The following is a 10,093-nucleotide window of genomic DNA, read 5'->3' on the forward strand; positions in this document are numbered from 1 at the left end:
GACATATTAATAGCACATTCGTTGGTATCGCAGCACAAACTACTGGGTGATGTTCTGTTTAATTCAGTGTTAGTTAAATTGCCAGTTAGATCTAATTAGGCCTGTCTCGATAAACGATAAATCAATTAATCGGACGATAATTAAACCTATCAACCTCATTTTAATTATCGTCTTTATCGTCTCTTCCGGCCTTTTTTCTTTCTGTTGATGACACTGAATGAAAAAGGGCTCAACTCCGGTGCTCTCCACTGACCCTCCCTTCCTATTTCCTTAGTCTAATGTTCAGCGCACATTACACAAGTTGTCGGCCCATTTTCAAACCCTGAGCGACCACACATTAGCCGACAGAAATCTACGGTATAACGGTTCGATCAGGTTTGTTGTGCCTTGTGGTGTCCAGCCACATGGGCACAAAATAATGGCTACAAGTCCAGTTAACTAATTTTAAAATCAGGCATTAATCAATGCTTTACTAGAATCTACCTGTCAGATGCATCACAGTCCTGACTGAATGAAAATAATTATAACCTATTTATGTCACGTTAATGAAGAACAGCTGAAAACCTACCGGGTTTATTAACTGCGGTAGCCATTTGGCTCCAACTCCTCCCCTTGTCATTTCTATATTCTTTGCACGAAATGTTAAATAAATATGAATGTTGTTTCCACATATCATCTCCAATGTCCGCTGGACTTCGGGCTGTTTCAGCTGTTCGGGATTCCCCTCGTTAGTTCCCCTCAGAAAGCAGGAGGAGAATCCGCGCTTTCTGATTGGCTACCTGTCACATTCAGCGTTAAGCTCCCAGTCGGGGAAAACCCCTGATTTAGATCGGAGCGGCCACAACGATCTACCGCAGGGATCCCCAAAGTTTTTCCTGCGAGGGCCACATAGCTGTTCCTTTCTCTGGTCGGGACCGGTCTTAGTTTTTGGAGAAAGAAACCTTAGAAAATTCTTGTCGACGGGAGGGACGGGGGGCGACGACACATTCGCGCTTTTAGATAGATTTTTATCCAGAATGCAAATGGAAAAAACCGTGAGTGAAACGGTGACTGGGACTGACTAGTATATATTCCATTGAGGGAAAGTTAGTTTCACATCTGCTCAAGAGCCCCCTGGTGGTTGAAGAAAAATCCACATATAAACCGGAAAATACAATATATGAAAAAAAAAACACTGAATGAGGAGGCGGGCCGGATCCGGTATTGTTCAGGGGGCCGGACCAAATGAGGTGGCGGGCGTAGTTTGGGGACCCCTGATCCACCGTAACCCACCACACACTGCAGGATGATCGGTTAGATCGGCCAACGATCTAAGATTGTCATAAGGGAAAAATAGGGGCAAAAAATGGTGTAGTGTGAACTATTGCATTAGGAAATCATATGTGCCTTTTTTCCCTATTTAAGTCTAGAGATTACTGAAGGGCAATACAGACTTCATAATCTGCACTCTTTCGGTTGAATTTATTTCCACTTTGGCTTTATGTTGTTTAGTTTTTATTCAAGTACGTTTTTTGTTAATGGAGACTGAGAATCCTTTTTATTTTTGCTTGCTTTGTTTATTTAGTTTATCAGTTCCAATGTTACGTGTTATTTTGAAAATAGATATCAGGAAATCGCATGTATTATTAGTCATTTCTATTAAATCAGTGTCAAAAGGTCTTGAAACAATACTATCGTTTATCGCAATAATTTCTTTAGACAATCGTCTAATCTTTAGACGATTAATCTAAAGATTAATCGTCTAAAGACAATTAGACAATTGTCTAATTACATCAGTCAAGTTCTTCAAAACCAATTACCTATGAGTGATGTGACAACAATTGAAGTGGAGAGATAATGACTTTACCAGGCAATATTTTCTCAGTGAAGGCTGACCTGCCTGTCAAAGGGACAGGCAGGTCGCCTAGATAGGCCTGTTATCGTGACAGGCCTAGATCTAATGTTTATCTTATTATTTCAAGGTCCTTCAAAGATTTGTTGATGCTGATGGCTGTGAGCAGGAAGGACCTCCTGTAGCAGTCTGTGTTACAGCCTCTGACTGAAGACACTGTTTTTCTGATGGAGAGGATGCTCAGAGTTGGTCATACTCTTTCTTAATGGACATTATTGTGTTTATGTTTGAATGTTTCCTATTTGATTAAAGTAATGATTGTTTTGTTTTTTTCTCATATGTAATTTCAGGTGACAACTTGAAAGTCATACAGAAATGTCGTCTGGCTGAAGATGTCAGACCTCAAAGCAGAAGCCCAAGAGGATCAGGTAAAAAGTTTTTGTAAGGCAGTAATTAGGATTATTAGCTGCAAAGAGAAAAAGAGAGCTGTTCTTGGTTTCCTTCAGTTTGATCCCTTTATGTTGTTTCAATGTGTTTAGGGAGTTACTACAGTATTACAGGCCACTTAGAAATACATGATAATCAAGTATTATTGGCAAAACTTTGATTAATTTAATACAGGGGTCCCCAAACTACGGCCCGCGGGCCGGATCCGGCCCGCCACCTCATTTGGTCCGGCCCCCCGCCCCCACTCGACAGTTTCAAAGACACCCCCCCGGCTCGACAGACCAGCCCCCGACCACAAAAGGGAACACTTATGTGGCCCCCGCTGGAAAAAGTTTGGGGACCCCTGATTGAATAAATCACGCTGATGTTTATGCAGGTTTTTAATGAAATGTTTTTGTTACAGGTGAACTGAGATCTATTCAGATTCTGAGGAAAAGCCACAGATCCAGGAAATCTCCCCCATGACCAGCAGCCACAGCCTCCCACCTGTCCTCCATCTTCACTCCCACCTGTCCTCCATCTTCACTCCCACCTGTCCTCCATCTTCACTCCCACCTGTCCTCCATCTTCACTCCCACCTGTCCTCCACCTTCACCATCTCATCCACCAGCTGCTCTGTACCACCTGTAGCTGTTTAGTCCAACCAGTAACTCCACTGACCGACTCCCTTCAACTGGAAATTCCTCTATCAGGTAAATTTAACCAACATGTAATAACAGTGACTACACTTTGTGTATTTATCATATTTTTAATTGAATTATTTATAGATGTAAGGCATTTTTGGATTTGATTAGTTGACGACATGAATAAGAGTTACATGTAAATAAAGGTTTGTGTGGTGGGAGTTTTGTCTGTTTTAGTTTTCCTGCGTTAATCCAGGTGAGCTGCAGCAGAGACTCATCTAAAGCAGGACAGAGGGTCCTGACCTGCAGGGCTGAACACCCACAGTCTACATTGTAATAAATTATTATTTTACATTACAGCGTTTTTGTTTTTTTATCATTCTTTGCAGACTGAAGCATTCTGTGTAACGTCTTCAAAGCCTTAAGGAGTTGAAGGAGACGGCCTGGGAAACCATAGGATGCTGCGAGTCGTTCTGACCCGTCTGACAGTCACTGGTTCTGCTGAAGAGATGGACTCACTGGATGAGCTCAGCCTTCCAGCCTCCACTGCAGAGAAATTAGAAGTCCTGAACCAAAAACTGGAGTCAGGAGCTGTTCAGAAATAAATGGTATGTATAATTTTTTGAAACCATAATTAGCCTTTCTCTTCACATTATTCTTTCCTTCCATCAGGTGCAGTACTGTTTAAATATTAACTTTTAAATTCTCTCTGTTACTTTTTTAGCTGGATCTCCGAGGGACCTGATCTGCTGTCTGCAACATTTTATCCAAGATCCTTTCAAACCACCAAGCAGAGCAGCAGAGATCTATTCAGACTGGGTGGAGAGAGACGTCTTTCTGGTCACCAGCTCTTGATGACTGAAATATTTAGTAAGTATAATCTCATCCATCCATTTTCTATACACCTTTGTCCCTAGTGGGGTCAGGAGGGTTGCTGCTGCCTCTCCAGCTAACGTTCTGGGCGAGAGGCGGGGGTCACCCTGGACAGGTCGCCAGTCTGTTGCAGAATCTCATGTGCCTTTCAGTCTAAAATTGTGTGAATTGTTGTATATTATCCTATAGCTGGACTTTGTTATGCATGTTTCTCTGTAGCCAATGAAACGTTTTGTTTCATAAAACCACGAATACAAGTCTCAGTTTAAAATTATATATTTTGTCTCTTTTTCAGAGGCTGTACCAAAGAACCAAGCGTCGGATTCAGAACACCAAAAGTTTTAAGGCTCAAGGTTGTCTGGTTTGTTTTTGTTTTTTTGTTGGTTTTTTTGTTATTTTTATTTTGTGCATGTGTCAACGCTCATAAAATAAGTTCTGGTGTAAATATTTCTTTTAAAATTATATTTTTAAGCACCGGGTTACTTTGCTGACTTTGCTTTGATTTTTTTATTATTGTGAATGTCTTTTCTAAAAACCCATTGTATTAAAATGTATACAGCTGTTTTACTTTGTTCTAAGAAGGTTTCATGTCTTTTTGGTACATATGTATAAATAAATGTGATTATCATATTTTGCTGTGAGTAGTCTTTAATGTTAATACTATAAAATTTATAAATTCTTTGCCAAGTGTTTTTAAGTGGTTGTCATTGATTTTAAAATTTATTAGATTAGATTAATATGTCTTGGAAACAGAAGACAACCGTTCTATGTGAAAACAGTAAGTGTGGGGCCAGCTTTCCTTTTCTACAATTTGTTAAAACATTGGATTAATTTCCCATGGTAATGGAAGACAACTGTTCCTCATGAAAACCTTTCATTCCAATAAAATTGCTGCTATATTAGCATTTCCATGGACCTAGCATAACCATTATATAGCTTTTGATTTTTGAATAAAATGCGAAAGTCCGCTGAAAGTAATCAGCGGACATTCAAATGAAAGTCCGCCGAAAGTCTAATGGTGGTCGATTTTGAGTCCGGTGAACGTCCCGGGAGGACGTCCCGCGGACGTCTTATGGAGTTTCATTTGGACGTCGATCAAACGTAATCACTGTCGTTCGGCGGACGTTCAAGACAGCATTTACCGGACGTGCTCCAAACATTCAATGCTAGCTGGGGGTCTTAGTAAATATTTTGTGGTATGTATCATTTTACTGTACAGTTTTTATCGTTTTTATGTTAGAATAAACTTCTTAAGCTTTTAATCTTCTATTTGGTTTTTAAGTCACTGACATGATTTAAAAACATGAACTACTGTGCTTCCATTCTGAGTACACAAAATGTTCTATTAGCAGTTTACTAATCTTTTACATTACATTTCCAAGCCACACCTTTATCTTGGCTTTTTTTTTCTATTCTTCCTATTTTTTCCAAAAAAGGCTAAGTCCTTTTCGAGACATTGTTTTGCTAACTTAACTTCTGACCGGAGCTTTGGACTTTTGGATGGTCACTGCACGTTCCACCGCAGCTCATGATACTGGCGAAGCATGCAGTACCTACCGCGGCCACCAAGAGCCCCCAAGAGCAATTTTTTTTTATCAATAAAATAATCATTTCTCCATACAGGATCAATGTATGTATCTTGTGAACAGATCATTTTAATGTTCTGATTCTAGAGATGCAGTATTCTCAAATGAACTGCTGGTTCTATCACTAACACACACGCAAAAATAAGTGATTCTTTAATTTTACCGCATTTATTGCGAGTTTGTCAGAACACACTTTGGCTTCAAACACATGCACGCTGACAGATGATATTACTGTGATATTATTGATAATGGTCATTCAGTGGACTGATAACATCCAAGGCAGATAGCAGTACACATTGTTTGAGAAAGGCACTGCTTAATAATATCTCCTCAACAAGCAGGTATTCATAGAATAATACCAGCCAGAAACAGAGGTGTGTAGCTACTAATTTCTGATAATCAGGTGGTGCCCCAACTTGTTAATTAGACTCGAGCAGCGACATCACTGCGAAGCACTTTGTTTATTATTATCCTTCCACCAAATGATTTGGCTTTTTGGGGGCCTTATCATATTAAAAAACTCACCAAACTTGACAGACAAGTCTCCATGTAAATTATGTATTTTAAAGTCATCACAAAAATCGCAAAAGATTTTTGTGATGACAACAGCGCCACCTGGACACTTTCAAAATACCCTCTGCATTGACCTTATTTCATCGTAGAAGCATGAAACTTGGTACAGTTGTAGAGCTCCCAAAGACACACAGAAAAGTCAGTTAATGTCATAGTGTAAGTGTGATGGGTTGGTGCTCCACCCTCCCCCGCTCTGTGCGCCGGGTGCAACTAGAAGCGCACCGTTGATTGGTGGGTGGGGCAGATGCCTTTATAGTTGGGCAGGCCGCTGCAAGGTGCGTGCATCTTTGTTTCTCCCGCTGTTGCTACAATCGGCGGTTACATGGCGGCTTGCGTGTTTGGTCGACTCGTCTGCGATCGTAAGTGGCAGTTTTGCTATCCGTGGCTGAGATCATGGTTGGTTTTTGGGTGCTACACTTGTCGTGCGTTTCTACAGTGTTGCTCTGATGGAGTTGCCGGCTGCAGCTGGGGGTTGCTGTGGCGGGCGGCTTCAATCTGGTCCTCACCTGCTGACCCGCTTCCTCCCGGGTTAGGCTGCGTTTCCACCCCTGGGTAAGCTACCTGCTATTTAGCTTTTGATTTTTTTTTATCTGGATCCATCGTTAATGGGTTTTGTGTTTCAGGCACCTGATTGTGTTTGGAGCTGCAGCGCTTTGGATGCTCTGCTGTCTTGTCTTCCCGTTGTTTGTTTGGGCCGCTCTCAACTAAACCTGTTGCTGGTTTGGCAGGCTGTGTGGACGGGGCATTACTCCTCTGGCCCCATCGAAGGGCATTTGGAACTGGATGACAACTATTTGTTTCATTGTTTGAAGTGTTTTATTTTACAGTATTTGTTTATTGAAATTACTAATTTGTTTTGTTTTTGAGTTACTAATTTCTTTTGCATTGCATGTTTGTTATTTTGGAATAATTGAACTTGTCCGTCCTTTTTCCCTGTTCCTTTTGTTTCAGGGACAGAGTAGTGGGCCTGAAGCCTCGTTTTTAAAAAGAGAAATGTTTTAAGGAAATTGTCTAATAAAATACTGTCCACTGCTACATCTGTGTTTGGGTGCATCTCTTCACTTTTAAAAAGATCTCCACCTGCTGGTCACATAAGTCAAACAGGAAGTTGGCCATTTTAGATTGAAGCTCCGATTTTTCAAGTCGTTTTGGCCGTTTACAGCCTTCGCATTTGATCGAACTTCTCCTAGGGATTTTGATTGGCTTCATATTTGGTCAGATTATTCATAAGGCATGTCCGAATCATAATTACGATGAGTTTTTGTGCATGCTGAAGGAGCGATGCCAGAGGTCAAAGTTTGCCTAACATGAAACTGTTATATCTCCAACACAAACTCAGAGGTACCAAACTTTCAGTGATTAAACATTGTCAGGTGCCCTATAATCCCCAATGGTCAAATGATGACATCACTTAGGCCACGCCCCCTGAGAACAGGAAGTGTCATGTTTTACTGTGAACGGTCTCTGACCCTTTTGACCTAATCAACATGAACTGTGTCCAGAGACAGAAGACATGTTGTGATGTGGATTACAACCCCGACCGGTTTCAATGGAGCAGGTGGGCGTGGAGGCGTGACCTATAATGCCGTTGCCACACGTTTGGCTCTAAATTCCACTGTTTCAAGCAGAGCTGCACCAAACTCACTAGGATCGATGCTTATCCGGCCCCCAACAGGAAACCACAATGATCCCTGGTGGGCGTGGCCTAATTCCTCTATAGTGCCACCAAGAATATTTTAAGTGATCAGCCCCGAGCCATGCTTTAACCCAGAATTATGAAACTTGGTACACATGCGTATCTTGTCAGGACCTACAAAAATGTATCTTGGAACAATGGTCCAAACTCAACAGGAAGTCGGCCATTTTGGGTCAAAGCCGTCACCTTGTCTTTTTTTATTGGCGTATCTGATCAAACTCGTCCTACAGCTTTTTGAGATACAGATGTCAGAATCACTCAGCACAGTCTTGAGCCATTGAAAGTCAAAATTTATCAAAGTATTTTTTTTGTACATCAAAGCATGTGGGCGTGGTTTGTGTAAAAGTCTGATGGTTTGCCATGAAACATCAAGGTGCAATAACTTCCACACACAAGATCAGTGATGCATCAGACTTCATATGTTTCACTACAGACCAGCCATCATTACATTTACATGGTCAATTGATGACATTACAGCCCACTTCCAACAGGAGGTCACCTGTATTTTCTGCTGGATGTTTTACTCTTACTCTTTAATTCATGTAGGTTTAATCCTGTGCCAACTGACATAAAATGACATATTGAACTCTGTCAATACTGGCTGCTGGCTGAACCATGTTAGCATGGCTGAATGGCAAATTTCAATCCCTCACCATATGCATACAATTGTCTGCAAATCTTACATACATCATCTAATTTGCACCAAACTTTTCATGATTGAATTTTGTGAACCTCTAAAGAGCCCAAAAGCATTAGATTGTAATTTGACTCCACTGCACCCCGTAGGTGATTTCATCGGCTATATCTCCTCACTAAATCAGCCAATCTGCACCAGATATTTGTACGTCATCAGGGAGCGCTGCTGAACACATGAATGCACATCCCCTAACGGATCGGTGTGGGAACTGTGCGAGTCTGTAGACACTGGCACAGGCTCGGCGGCATGGGAGGGCATTGGGGGACACAGAGTCAACCGTGCCCCTCCTGGACTGGAAGCTGTTTGTTGTCTTTACCTTAAAGTGGCCAACAGTCTGTTATTCTATGAATTACCTGAGAAAAAATATGAAGACGTGCCTTTGGAGACCACTGTGTGTGGAAGTTAAGACAGTTTCACCCCAGTGACCTGACCAGCTGTTTTAGATCAATTACTTTTATATCAAGGCAGGTTCTTTACTGTCTGATGCATCTAACGCACCGTTTAGAGGGGGTCTCAAACAGCCCGTAATGATGTGTTGCTGTTTGTACACCAGAGACCATGCAGGTGGTACCAAGGCTAAGGGATGAATTCATTGCTGTCCAAGCTATCCTCTCTGCGTACTTTCCCAGGGCGTAAAAAATAGATGTGTTCATTTTCATACAGAAACATTTTACTCAAGAAAATGTGACAAAAGTTTTTCAGCTATTTGTGTTTTTCATCCTTTCCAACTGCTTCAAACTGGTTCCTGAACCACACAGAGCTCTCCTGACCGTTTCCTCTAATATCTTCAAACTCTTATAAAACAGACATGATCAATTTCAGTACTAAAAAATTTATTACACTCAATATTTTCTGGTCAGTTTTCTACTTCTTTGGCTGTAATGAACAAAGAGGTTTTTCAGAGGAATATATGACTTATATACTCTTAAGAATGTGATCTAATGGGACAGGAAATTTATGCAATGGAGAGAATTTTTCATTAACAAAAGATACAGATACAATAAATACTGGAAGAAATGCAACATTCACCTGAATTGACACCAACTGTATAATTAATGTGATTACCTCTTTTTTGTTGATTATTACTCAACTGCTCTTGTCAAACTAGATAGATGCTCTGTAATTTTTGTTAGAGGGGATCTAACTGTTCAATGTATATATGTGTATTTCTAAAACTGCTAAAATGACAAAAAGTATAAAAAAGAAAAAAAAAGAATGTGATCTAATATAAAAGCTCTACTAATGGGCTAATTTTAATGAAATCGTGATCATTATATCAAAGAAAAATTTTCTACTGATTAAGTTATGTATTGATTAAATCATGAATCTAGATCTAACCTAAATTGAGGCCTATTCAAAAGAATGATCATCATTAAAACTAGCATAAATAAAAACTAATATTTCCAACAGCCGCAAAGCTTGGAGCATCACATTAATATAGTTTGTAGTTGTTCTAATGTAATATTTTGTCTTTACAATTTACTCACCTGATAGCCTGATTCTGTGATCAGTTAATACAAAGTGTGATTGACATTTAAAGAAACTGACTCAGTGAATCACTTACTTTGCCTTAAGGAGTTCGTCCTGGGACGCAGTCAGGCTGTTTAAAAGCAAAACAGATTAGCAACCCTTCAAAGCACACGTTATGCTGTAAAATCACCAAATGTCTTTCATATTTTCAAAGTCAATATGATCTGCATCTTATTATGACATTTTAGCTTGTATGTGAACAATACATTTTATTAGCCAATGTCAGTTCATTTTCTT

The 10,093-nt window shown here is 40.3% G+C and overlaps 2 long non-coding RNA genes across 3 annotated transcripts in view; both read left to right on the forward strand.

The window, feature by feature from the left end:
• LOC103132847 (uncharacterized) overlaps window positions 1-5,178 on the forward strand; it is a 7,258-nt gene extending 2,080 nt beyond the window's left edge. Inside the window, exons 2-7 of one of the 2 annotated variants that reach the window (XR_475646.2) lie at window positions 1,962-2,076; window positions 2,182-2,259; window positions 2,682-2,970; window positions 3,291-3,509; window positions 3,626-3,771; window positions 4,070-5,177. This is a non-coding gene — a long non-coding RNA (uncharacterized LOC103132847). Of the gene's footprint in view, window positions 1-1,961; window positions 2,077-2,181; window positions 2,260-2,681; window positions 2,971-3,290; window positions 3,510-3,625; window positions 3,772-4,069 lie in introns of both variants that reach the window. The other variant, XR_475647.2, reaches the window with a different exon arrangement.
• A 728-nt stretch (window positions 5,179-5,906) lies between these two features.
• On the forward strand, window positions 5,907-6,975 carry LOC107835274 (uncharacterized). The gene is made up of 2 exons (XR_001661088.1): window positions 5,907-6,485; window positions 6,557-6,975. It is a non-coding gene; the product is annotated as an uncharacterized LOC107835274 (long non-coding RNA).
• The last annotated feature ends 3,118 nt before the right edge of the window (window positions 6,976-10,093 follow it).

Source organism: Poecilia formosa, unplaced genomic scaffold (assembly GCF_000485575.1).
Source record: "Poecilia formosa unplaced genomic scaffold, Poecilia_formosa-5.1.2 Scaffold1402, whole genome shotgun sequence".
Classification (NCBI taxonomy): domain Eukaryota; kingdom Metazoa; phylum Chordata; class Actinopteri; order Cyprinodontiformes; family Poeciliidae; genus Poecilia; species Poecilia formosa.